The sequence below is a fragment of the Artibeus jamaicensis genome, unplaced genomic scaffold (assembly GCF_021234435.1).
Source record: "Artibeus jamaicensis isolate MK-2021 breed Jamaican fruit bat unplaced genomic scaffold, CSHL_Jam_final contig_354, whole genome shotgun sequence".
Lineage (NCBI taxonomy): Eukaryota > Metazoa > Chordata > Mammalia > Chiroptera > Phyllostomidae > Artibeus > Artibeus jamaicensis.
The window spans coordinates 17503787-17516840 of record NW_026521803.1 but is presented as its reverse complement, the minus strand read 5'-3'; positions in this window follow the sequence as shown (position 1 = coordinate 17516840).

Below are 13054 nucleotides of genomic sequence, written 5' to 3'. Positions count from 1 at the left end.
AAAATCATGAAGTTCAAAAACTTTCAGAGGCTTATATTGGTTGTAATCTGCTAAACAAAGCACATACACTTTAGTACTTTCATTCACAGAAGCTAGAAGAGCTGTTTGACATTTCTCTATAAGTTGGAATTTTAACATATTACACATATTAGATCCTTTCAATATAAAACATTATTGACAGTTATTTTTTATTATAATGGACCCCGCACATATTTTGCTTAAAATTCTAAACATAACACCAGAGATCACCTTTCTTACTACCCTCTCTCCTTTTTCTGGAATTATTCTCTATCCAGTAGTAGTTAGGTGGACATATCTCTATCATTTATCATATGCATTTATCTGTATTCTAATTTTTTGGTATATTTCTTTGTTTCCCACATCATATCTTAGCTCACAGAGGGAAATGTCATTGTCTTTTCTCTATAGTAAAAAATACATCCTCATAAAACAATTCCAAATGTCATTAGCTAATTAATAAAAGCAGCTCAAGTAGTAAGTTCAGTGGGGTAGGAAAAACAAAAAGGAATACTAGAATGTTAACTCAGAATGAAATAAGATAACAGATCTTCATGTAAGTATCAAAATAATTATAAGGTCATAATTTTGGTAACTAGGAAATAAAATCTACAGAGCAAAAATTAATTTTGGTTTCAATAAAACAAAGTCTTAAATTACAGAAAGTATTTCAAAATTTTAAAATACATTGGGAAAACTGAAATGTATATGTAATTATATATATTTACAAATATTAAATATATTTTAATAAGGAATTATTTCCTTTTCTATAGGGTGAGGTAAAAGTAGTTTTATAGTTGTGAGTGAGCAAACTGCAGAGTTTATTCTTATATTATTATTTATTAATTACTGCATTGTTTTCCATATGAACAACATGCATATAGACTCTCTACATACATATACCTCTATACTCTGTATACAGACATATAGAAGAAATAGCTTCTCATTAAACATCTCTCTCCCTCTCTTTTTCTCCATATATATATACATATATATAAAATCATAATATATAATGATTTCTTTATCTCTATATCTAATGACTTCTTGACATTTTCACAAATTTCACAAATTTAATCCACAATATTCTACACAATTTCATTAAAATATATTTCAATGGCAGTATTTTTTTCACGGTACAAAATTTAGGAGATATATAAAGAACACACAGAGTAAGTATGGTTTTGACTGATTGAGGGTAATAGAAAAGTCATCAGGAAGACCGGTATTCAAAGTTCAAAAATGTGTGCCCCTTTTTAAATGTATTGATTGAATAGTGGATTTTACTGTTGCATGCTGGGCATGGACTGTCAACCAGTCTGGACAAGAGAGTTAAGAGGAAGGGTAGAAGGACAAAAGTAATGGCTGGTTTGATAATCTTTCCTCCAGTTTCATCTGATGACTCTTGGCAAATTCTCTTGCAACATTAACTCAAGGAATTGTTATTAGATTACCTATATTTGATCCAAGATAAAACAGAATTGGGTTGAAGTCTGTACATTAGGAAATTTTTAAAAAAATTTCCACATTGAGACTGAGTAATGACCTAGTATTGAGGAGATAGAGATGCCTAGTAATTGGGACTAGTGCAGTACAACTGAGGAGGTGATATTGTCAGATGATCAAGAACACCTGGGAGAAGAGTGTTAGTAGCTAGTCATAAGCCTGAAGAACTACATAACTGGTGAAGTACCTTAGGGCTGCTTGTTTCTCTTAGCTTGAATTTTCCCACCCATACTCAGCTGCATCTCTCATGATCATGCATATTAGGGGGCGGAAGACTAGGAAATTGAAGTTATGTTTGGATGTCATGAGACTGCTGCTCTACCCTTTCTGTGCATGCTCTACCATTTCTCACCCTTTTCTTTCTTCAAAGCTGTGAACTTGGTGCTGGGTGAAGCTTGTTATACATCGTTAGTTTAATTATGGAGAAATCCCAAAGATTTCCAGGTCATGGTCATCTCTTAATAATTCTAGTAATAATAAACTGCAAGAAGTGGGTAAACTGAGACTCAAAGTAGCCTGTCTGAAAACAGGAAGGTCAGAAAATACAGCCTTTTAAAGTTTTCTAAATATGTAACAGTTTTCTAAATATGTAAATTGAAAACATAAATGCTGACAAAAAATGCACGAACAACCAACTTTTCTGCTCCAGGCAGAAATGTGTACCAGTAGAGGTAGCAAGATCTCAGATTATTAGATTGGGATTTTAAGTAGCAAAGTAAGTAAATAAATAAAAAGGGATGAAGGTACTACCTTCCACTAAGTCTCTGAGTTTTATTTTTTTAATTATATTTTATTGATTATGCTATAACCATTGTCCCAATATTTTGCCCTTTGCCCGCCCCCCAGCACCCCACACTCCCTCTGGCAATCCCCACACCGTTGTTCATGTCCATGGGTCATGCATATAAGTTCTTTGGCTACTCCATTTCCTATACTGTACTTTACATCGCCATGGCTATTCTGTAACTACCTATTTGTGCTTCTTAATCCCCTCATCTTTTCACCTATTCCCCCACACCCTCCTCCCATACAACAATCATCAAAACACTCTCTGTATCCATGATCCTGTCTCTGTTTTTCTTGTTTGCTTAGTTTGTTTTTTAAATTCAATTGTTGATATATATGTATTTATTGCCATTTTTGTTCATAGTTTTGATTTTTTTCTTAAATAAGTCCTTTTAACATTTCATATAATAATAGTTTGGTGATGATGAACTCCTTTAGTTTTTTATTGTCTGGGAAGCTCAGTTATGGTGTGTCATTGAGTGGGCCTCTTTGCATTCATTTTGTTTGGGACTTTCTGTGCTTCCTGGACTTGCATATCCATTTCCTTCTTTTATTGGTATTGTGATCCCTCCTACTTTGTTCTTCTTTCTCAGAAGTGTAGCTGCTATTCGGGGTCGTTTATGGTTCCATATAAATTTTTGAAGTGTTCTATGTCTGTGAAATATGCCATTGGTACTCTAATTGTTGCCTTTTTAATGTTCATATTTTTGATCATCTTTTTCTTAAATAAATCTCTTTAACATTTTATGTAATAATGGCTTGGGGATGATGAACTCCTATAGCTTTAAATATTGGTGACTGCCAAGAGCCTGGCCACTGTTTCCATCTGCAGCAAATTCAAACAATAGATGGTTGTTAAAACACAATACAGTACATATTTCCATGAGAGTCTATACTTTGGAAGGAATGGTAATGGTAGAACAAAAAACTGTGAAACAAAAATTTAAGGGTCAGGTAGAGGAAGCTATGAAGAAAAAAAAGGAAGAAGATGCTGAATATATAGGAAGAAAAATTGAGCATATTGGATTAAAAGAGATACAAAGGTATGCTCTCATTTATTTAAGAAGTTCTTAAATTCTTTGAAGTTTCCACAAAATTTGCTAGTGAAGGAGCACTAAGGAACTGGTGTAAGAAGATTGTTTTACATCTATGTTATTTTTACAGTGTAGTTTAAAACTGTTAATGTTTATATATTACTTTTTCAATAATAATGAAATTACTTACTGAAAAAGAAAATCTCGGGGAGAGATCAATCTCGAGTAGAAAGACTACCGCATGTTCCTATGTAGGAAGGAAGAAGAGAAGGGAGTACAGGTGTGGGTAATTTTCTGGAGGAAGTGTGGCAGAAATCTGAGAATGTTTGTGCTGGAAATCTCACCTTTTTTCAGTTAATTAGTAAGGAAGTTAAGGAGTTATGGTTTATGTAGGTGGCTTGAGGTGAGTAGTGATGACATGCATGAGAAAGGGAGCTAAAAAGGGATAAATAAAATTACTGTTGAGTGGTATGAAATGCTCAGCTAACATGAGCACCATAACATAAATCAGCACCAACCCAAATACAATTTTCTTTTAAAGAAACTTCTATTTCTTTAAATTATTATAAAAGAAAGTTAAATAGAAATGTAGCCCTGGCCTGTGTGGCTCAATAGGTTGGAGGGTCATCCTGTGGACCAAAAGTTCACAGGTTCCATTTCCGGTCAGGGCCCATACCCAGGTTGTGGCTTTGATCCCTGGTCAAGCACATATGGGAGGCAACTAATTGATGTCTCTCATTTCTCTCTCTCTCTCTCTCTGTGTCTCTCTCCTCTCTCTTTCTAGAAGCAATGAAAAAATGTTCTTGGGTGAGGATAAAATTAAATAAATAAGCAAATAAATAAATAAATAGTAGCTTTTTCCCCCTATCACCTTTTCTCCCTCTTCCTTAATATGGAACACTGATGCAGAGTGACTTTACAACAATAATATCAGGAACATATATTATACTTCTAGTGAGTTAAAATTTTTATTATACATAGAGAAACCTTTTTATACCAAATAGATTTGCCTGGTAATATATGCTTGGTCCTCTTAAATCAAAGTAGTTCTGCCAGTGGGCATAGCTGTGAACAGATTACTAAAAATAAATGAAATTCTCTCTTTTTCCCCCTACGCACATGTATATACATGATATACATATATCTGGTGATTTTGAGAATCTATAAAAAGAAACCTGCTGGGGGCAAAATTTACTATTTACATTTTAAATAGGCTGCCATTATTTATACCATTGTCATTTGGTGTTGTAACTGAATTTGTCTACTGTACTTCATCAGTGGCTTAATAGTACAAAATGCTTTCCTGAACCTTAAGTGCTGTGATGATTCAAGGTTCTTGCAACATTACTGCCCCTGCTGTATTTAGGATTGTAAATTTAGTATAGGAGACTATTTATTTTTTATAGCTCCTCTTCAATTAAAATAATGTGCACTAGGTGAAGAGTGATTGGGGAGCAGGGAAATGATGTGGGTACTGCTGTGCTTTAGGAACATTAATCTGTCAGGATTATGGAGAACACAATGGCAACTACATTACTTGGAAGCTGATTGGATGCTGTGCAGGGTGGGAGGTGGTGAAGCAAGAAGTCTTCAAATATGGCTTCAAGTCTTTTAGATGTTGACTTCCTTTTTTTTTTGAGTCTTCAAATGTGACTCCAAGGTCTTGAGTTGAAGAGGCTATGAGTATTAATTTGTATTATTCACAAAGGGAAGCAGGAAATACCAGGTTTAAGGAAGGTACTTAATGTGTTTTGAATATATCAACCTTAACAGTTTGTACAGTGTTAGACCCTTTGGATCTGAGTTCAAGAGGGAGATTGCAGGTAGTGTAGGAGGAGAGCTGCTTTACTAAACTTCACAAACTGGTTTATTTTCAACACACTTTAATATAGTATGTTGTATGGATGGATGTTGAAAATAGAGGAGACAGATGATAAAGAAAATACCATCAAATATTAGCCAGAAACATCAGCGTCAGACTATGAAGTCTTACAGAAAATCTAATTGAAGGATGGCACTTTTTAATATATTAGCTTCCTCATTTATCAACTGCAGGCCTTTCTCCCGTGCCAATTATTGCTTGTCATTAAAAACAGGCATTTTCAATATCTGGAAAACTGTCTATCAGGGTATATCAGGGTTCATTCCAAAAAAGAAGCCAGAATTACTTTCTGGAGGGTGGGCTTCCCCCACTAGGTGAGTGTTCTAGGAACCCATCTCTATCAGTGTATCAGTTGGCATTGTTGTAAGAGACTGTGTTTGTCTTCCGCGAATTTTTTTGGAAAACTCAGTGTGTTTGCTCCTTTCATGATGGGTGATTTACAAGCACACCTGCCCACACTGCGCTGAGTGTTCAGTAGTTTTTGACCCCAAACTGCATGACTCCTATGTCCCACCCTCCCTATTCAGATGATCTCACACTGAGTGACTTTTGTTTTTGTTTCTTTGGATGAAAAACAGTCCTTAAAGGAAAACATTTTGCCAATGTGGAAAAGGTGAAACAAACAAAAAAAAAGGCAGAAGTACTCAAAGGCATAAAAATCGACAAGTTCAAAAACTGTTTTGAGCAGTGGGAAAAACATCTTGATATGTGTATTGCATCATATAGAGAGCACTGTGGAGGTGACTGAAGTTTAAACGTGTAAGAACAAACACACAATTGTTAATAAAGAAATTCCAGGTTTTTGGGGGTCCTCCCCTCCTGTTCTATTGTTTCCACCCTATACTTTTCTAGTTCTTGCATGGCTAAACTCTTACTTCTTAGAAATCATGAGTATCTGTACTCTATGAATTCCGAATAATGACTTTTGTGTTTGGCCATGAGTTAGTCACTTCTCCCTTCTTAATTTTTTTTTAACTAATTTAGTGAAACCTATACTCTCTTCGGTGTCCTTTGTCTCACTTTTCATTCATTCCATGGCTTTTTTTTCTGCACCCTTGTCAAGTTTCTTGATTATTTTATTAAGGTCTATTTGCCCTAGGAACCAGACTCAGACATATTCTGTATTTACCCATACTCTCTAGTCGAGTCTCATATTTTCAAGTGCTATTCATATGCTCCTGATGCAGTGATTTATAATTCTAACCCAACCTTTCTCCTTCACTTGGTACCCCACATCTCCTGTTGGATTTGTATTTGGCATTTCAGTCTTAATATGTCCACTGTAGGACTGTTGATTCCTTTTTGAATTCCTGTTAAAAGTACTCCTTCCCCTGTGTTTCCCATTTTAGTGTATGGTACCCATTCAGTTGAATCAGACAAATAGAAAGAATAAAAGAACTTGTAGCCATCATTGACTTCTCTCTCTCAGAAACTGCATATAGTCCATCAGGAAATCCTGTTGGCCCTGTCTGTAAAAACATATTCACAATCTGACTATTTATTACAATGACCCTGTTCAATGATGTTTAATCTGCCATAATCTCTTTACCAGGATAGCTACTTATCTCATTTTTCTTTCTTGATCCCTAGATCCTATTCTCTGCACAATTGTCAGAATGTTCCTTCTAAGATGGAAAAAGGATTACTTTATTCTCCTGTGTATAACCTTTCAGTTACTTCTTATCACATTTTACAAAAACCAGACTCCTAAAGTCTGTATGATCTGGCTCTGGCTTCTGCATCTAAGCTCTACAGGACTTGGTCCTGGCTACTCAACTGCCTACAGATTTCTTTGAACTCCTGTTCACTCACTGACTTCCAGAAACACTGCCGTGATTTTTCTCCCACAAGCACACCAAGGTTTGTCTTTCTCTACATGTGTTAACAATACATATTAGCTTCTATCTGGTGAACAGAATAATGATGGCAGTACAGTGCAAAGTTGCACTGGGTCTATAAGCCATTTTTTTTTTCTAAGAGAGCCAAAATATCAAGAGAAATGTATAACTATTTCAGAAGGAGAGAAAGTTTTACTTTGTTCACCTGCTGCACTGAGAATAAAAACCCACTCTAAGAAGAAACAAGTCTTCTATACCAGCATCTCCCCAGCCAGTCAGGTGCCCCCAGCCTGGTATAGCTCTCAGCTATGGAGGTTGGAGTGCCTCTCAAGTCCACTTAATGGCCATCCCATGCTCTTAGAACTTTATTTCCTTCTGCACTCTCTCGGCTCTTCCAGCCCTGTTTTGGTATTAAGCATTGCCAACTGCTTCCTGAGCTATTGCTTTGGGTCACTTTAAATATTCCTTGTGGTGGCCTCCAGTCATCTTTATCTACTTGCTCAGGTGATGCCATTTGTGGTACCAATAATTGTTCATGTTCTTTGGTTTCACAGTTGTACAGATTTTGCATGACCTTCTCTTATTCTTAATTCCCCGTTAAGCCCATATTTTTACAGAAAGCAGTTTTATCCTCCACCACTAGCATAACTGTATAGAAATAACAGATAAACCTCATTCTGCTGTCTCTGAGCCTTGGCACTTGCAGTTCCTCCCATCAATTATATTCGCAAATAAGCTCACAATTTCCTTCTTCACTTCATTCAGTTTCTCTTCAAATGACAACTTCCTGAAGAAGGCTTCTTACTCAACACATCAAAAATAGCATTTACCCTTCATTACTCTATCTCCTTAACCTCTCTTAACACTTTTCTTAGGACCTGACATTATGTATTCATCTGTGTATGGAACAACAGTTTGGCTCTTACACTGGAATGTAAGCTCCTTTAGGGCAGAATCTTTGTATGTTTTTATTCACTGTAGTAAAAACATTGGTCAAATAGTTAAGTGCTAATAAATATTTATTGAATTTATAAATAAATGATTTAAAGTGTAGACGGTTGCCTCTTATAATAAGCACTTTTTCCCATAAATAGTTTTTGATGCAGACTACTTCGGGAAAATAATTTCTTATTTTCAACTACATGTTAAATAAAATAAATTATTTTAAAGACCAGTTAAAGTAATTTCATGAGTTAATATATTTAGCTATAAACCAATGCTAATAACTTAAATATAACTGCTAAAATTCTTTAACAAAAAGAATTGCCTTAGGATGTTTAACATTGTCATTAATAATTTTAAGAAAGTAAATTAAAGCTCTATGCCATGGTGGGGATTACAGATCTTTAAATGAGAAAAATTGAGTGTAGTCATACTCATAAATCTATTTAGTTACATTCTTTATTTTCCAGTGAAATATTTGAAGAATCAGTACTGTATGATCTCTTTGGTTATTTGTTTCTTTCAAGATTGTGTTTCACAACCTATTTGAGTTAACCCATTATTAATTTTTCTTATTCTTCACGTGTCAAGTGTAATAATGGGCCCTCATTTCCCAGCATTTAAAACTCTGTGGGCAACAAAAAGTCTGACCCTTGCCAAGGAGAACTGAAGCCATCATGGAATTTACTATTGTATTTACACATTTCTTGAACTAGGACTTCTAAGGAAGCTGGGTGGGAGTGGAGATGCATGCAGTAGGATACCTGAAGGAGGTCTTGGGAGTTGATTATGTCAACTGTACTTAAAAATGGAAGACCGTGATTGTAGAGGAACATTCTGTATTTTCCTGTATTTTCTCATAGGTGATGTGGTGCAGCACAGTGGCTAAGAGAGTAACTGTACCTCAACTGTCTGAGTTTGACTGCTTTCTCCACCACCTACCAGTGATATTGTGGGGAAGTAAACCTTGGGTTATTCACCTATAACAGCAACACCTCGGAAAATTCTTGTGATGATTAAATAAATGTAGACTACTTAAGAACAGTGTCTGGTATGTAACACATAATCAGTAAGTGTAATAAATGTTTGCTATATTTCATTCTTCCTCCTAAATGAGCTTGCAGATCGATGGAATGAGTAGCAAAGAATTTAAGAATGTCAAAAAAGAGTAACAGCTAAATACAGGCTACTTATTAAATAAGTCAGTGGAGTTACCCCTTATTTTAAACAATAAATTAAGGAGTAGTAGTAATATATTATTTATTTAGTTGTTATTGTTGTTGTTGTTTTTAAGAGAGAGGGGAAGGAAAGGAGCCAGAGAGGAAGAGAAACATCAATGTGTGGTTGCATCTTACTTGCCCCCTACTGGGGACTTGGCCTGCAACCCAGGTATTTGTCCTGACTGGGGATTGAACCAGTGACCTTTTGGTTGACAGGCGAGCACTCAATCCCCTGAGCCACACCAGCCAGGGCAGTAATCTTTTCAATGTAACTGTTTCCTGACTGAAGCCACTAGGCCATGCAGCCCTAGAAGCACTACTAGGTGCATAAATCTTACAAAGAAAAATAGACAGTGAATCAAATACATTTAACAAGATAGAAGATAAAAACACATGATAGAACAATTTTTGAGCCTCCAAATTATTGGCAAAAATAATTAATGTAACAAAGGCCTTGAAACTACTATGTGTATATTAAAGAAATGACAACATTTCTACCATAAACATTTCTTTTCGGGATCTCGTGAGTTGATCATAAAAATTGCCTTGGGGCTGAAACATGGCATGTGTTGTTTTCATTTGAAACACAAATGGCTTTCCATTAGCTAGAAATTTTCATTGTTAAATTCTGAAAAGCAATAAAAACATTAGTTTTATATTTATAATTTACTAAACTCTAATGGAAAGTACTGTTTTCTTAAAATGGAAATGTTTGTTTTAGAAGTTATGATTACATTTTGAAGACAGCAAGGCATCCCATGCACATAAACATAATGGGACTTCTAGATTATAATTAACTTAGCAGTGGCGTGTTGTGACAAAGGGAAAATTTGAAGGCCAAGTACGACATGTGGGAATAGTCACTGGCTGGGCTGTTACACCACAGGGGCTTCATTTGGGATAATAACTGTGTGATTCCTTTTGTAAAATGGATAAAGTTTAAGTACAATCAAGTAGAATCAAACTCAGATTCATGTAAAATAAAGTAACTGCAAATGTCTTTGCTGCTCTAAAATATAACTTTTTAATGATACTGAGTTATAGAAATATGTGTGTTGAAGAAAAAACTTGCATGGTTTAAACTGGTGCTAATTAACTCAGTGGGCCATTTGGGTAAAATATATTGTTAGAATCACACATTGAAATGTCTAATGGCAATCAGAACAGAATTGTGGATATTGAAAATTATTTCTGTTCACTCTGATCTAAGCTTTTGCCCAAATTACCTTTAGTGCTGCCCTTTTTGTGAATTGGATATAAATATTTTACCATGTATAATGCACACTCCCCCCCATTTTTGAGGGAAAAATAAGGATGTATATTATACATGGGTAGAATGATTACATACCATAGGTATAATAATGGGTCCTGTGTATAATGTGCACAAAAACATGGGTGCACATCATACACGGCAAAAGTACAGAACTATATAAATGTGTGTTTATAGGTTTCTGGGTGGGAATTTTCAAATCAGACATTCAGATGTTAAATGCAACATTTTACTTGTTGAGTGAACAACCTCTGTTTTGAACACCCATTCTGACTGAAGACTAATCATTGAATCCAATCAATTTCAAATGAGCTCAGACATTTCACTATTTTCCCCTTCATATATAATCAACAAATCAAAAATGTTCAAGATTCTTCTTTCCATAATGGTTGTTCCCATAGCCGTTGATGGGTGTGGTATATCCTCTGTCCTATGCTGCCAAACTGAGGCAGAGATCACCAAAGGTCTTAGGTTGTTAGCATTTAGTCCCCCTGAGATCTAAGGATATGCTAGTCCCATTGTGGCTTTTACTGGTTGGCTTGTGGACTCTTGTAATGATTTTAAGGATTTTTTAAAATTCCTCCAGCCATCTCAGACTTTCTATAACCCTTGCGAAGAGGGTAGAAAGCACAGAAAATATTCATTTGCACTTTCTCAGATCATCTCTGTATGAAATTACTTTGTCACAATCTCTAATCTATTGTTATTGTCCCATGCTGGTTTTAGAGACTTCTCTCTGAGGCTTGGCATGTTCCTGGGTTTCAGCAAGAGCACGAGGTTCATGTATCCTTCAGCTTTTATATCCTCACCAAAAAGATTTGAAACCTCTGCTGTTTTCTGTTATTTTTTTTACTGTGAGGCAAGGTCCACACTGGGTCTGGTGGGTTCAGGGTGCCTTCTTAGATATCCATGAGCGCATTTACCACTCTGCAGGCTACTTTTTATTCGCTCCTTTGGATCCATTTCTGCACCATCCATTGTTTTCCTCTGTGCCCTAGTCCAAATGTATGGTATTATCACATATACAGAGAAAACTGAGGGCCTTGAGTGTTAATTCAGGACATGGGTGGAAAATGAGAAAGCCTCTGTGGTAGTTTTCACTCCTCATCTTTGGGACTAAGGATCAAGTGCATGTCTTGATTCTAACAAAGCCAGAGGTCCAGCAGCAATTAGGTGTTCAACACTTCTAGGTCTCTGATGGTGAGTTAGGGCCATTGGTGGAAAAGCAGAGACTAACTATGCAATAAAAAGGGAAACAATACACAGACACAGTCAAAACTATGGAAGTTGAATCCCTAACTCCCAGGGAACCTCCCTGCATGTCAGGGTCATCCCTACTCTGGAAGGAGCCAGGTGGATGCACTCTACTGTCAGATGCAAAGTGAGGACAATGACCATAATCACCAGCATGGGTAGTGACAATCAGATGATGTCCCATAGGAAACTGTGATGACGTCCAATTGCTTATGGAATCTCTAGGAATAAAATAGTTGGGCAACCGACAAGTTGCTTCTTGACATATAGGCAGAAAGTACAGATCTAGGGGGCAAAAGCTAAAATCAACCTCCTTAAGGCAGGGGTGTCCAACTTTTAGGCATCTTCTTCTGGAAGAAGAGTTGTCTTGGGCCACACATTAACTACATTGTGACTCATAATCACAAATCTCATCATGTTTTAAGTAAATTTATGATTTTGTAAAATCGTAAATTTTGTAAATCGTGTGTTCCTCAGGCTGCAGGTTGGACACCCCAGCAGGGAGTTACACACTCTTACCTACTTCCAGACCACAGCCAGTTCCCAGAAATAAGACACCTTAACTGAGCAACTGCTAGTATAGACTGTGACTTTTTCTCAGATTTTGCCCAGAGGACCTATAGACATTACCACATGCATTGGGTTAAGGAACTTACCCAGAACTTCTGAGCTTTATTAGGTCTCGCTTCTAAAATCCCTTGAGGCCCAAAGTGCCACCAAAGTACACTAGTCAGAGTGAAGACTGTGAAAATCCCCAGGTTATAGATAAAACCTTAGCTTCTTTTCTCTTTCCAGTGGATGCACTGTGACCATATACCAATCATATGGCCATTACCATAATCCTAGCATGTATAGTGCAAATGGATATACTTAACAGCAGAATCTCCACATTGATAACCCAGGAACTGGGGGAATATTATGGTATAAAAGCCAACTGGGAGCCTCTATAACTAATCTTATCTCTCACCAGGAAAATAAACCAAAAGTAACAACGTCACATTGCCAGGGGAATGTTACAGAGTAGTGTCATGATCAAAGACTTGAAGAAGCCAAGGTACTGATCCTACCGTATCCTCCATACTTTACCTCCTTATTTGGTGCAAAAGTCATTCGGGTCATGAGAAAGACTGTAGAATTGATGAAAATTCAGTTGGTAACTTGCAACCATGGTTCCAGGTGTAGTATCTTTACCAAAACAAATCAACAGATTCCTTAGTCTATACTATAAAAGTATAGATTTAGCACATGCTCCTGTTTTTCCTATCCCCAACAAATATAATCCAAAGCAAACTAGATTCATTTGGAAA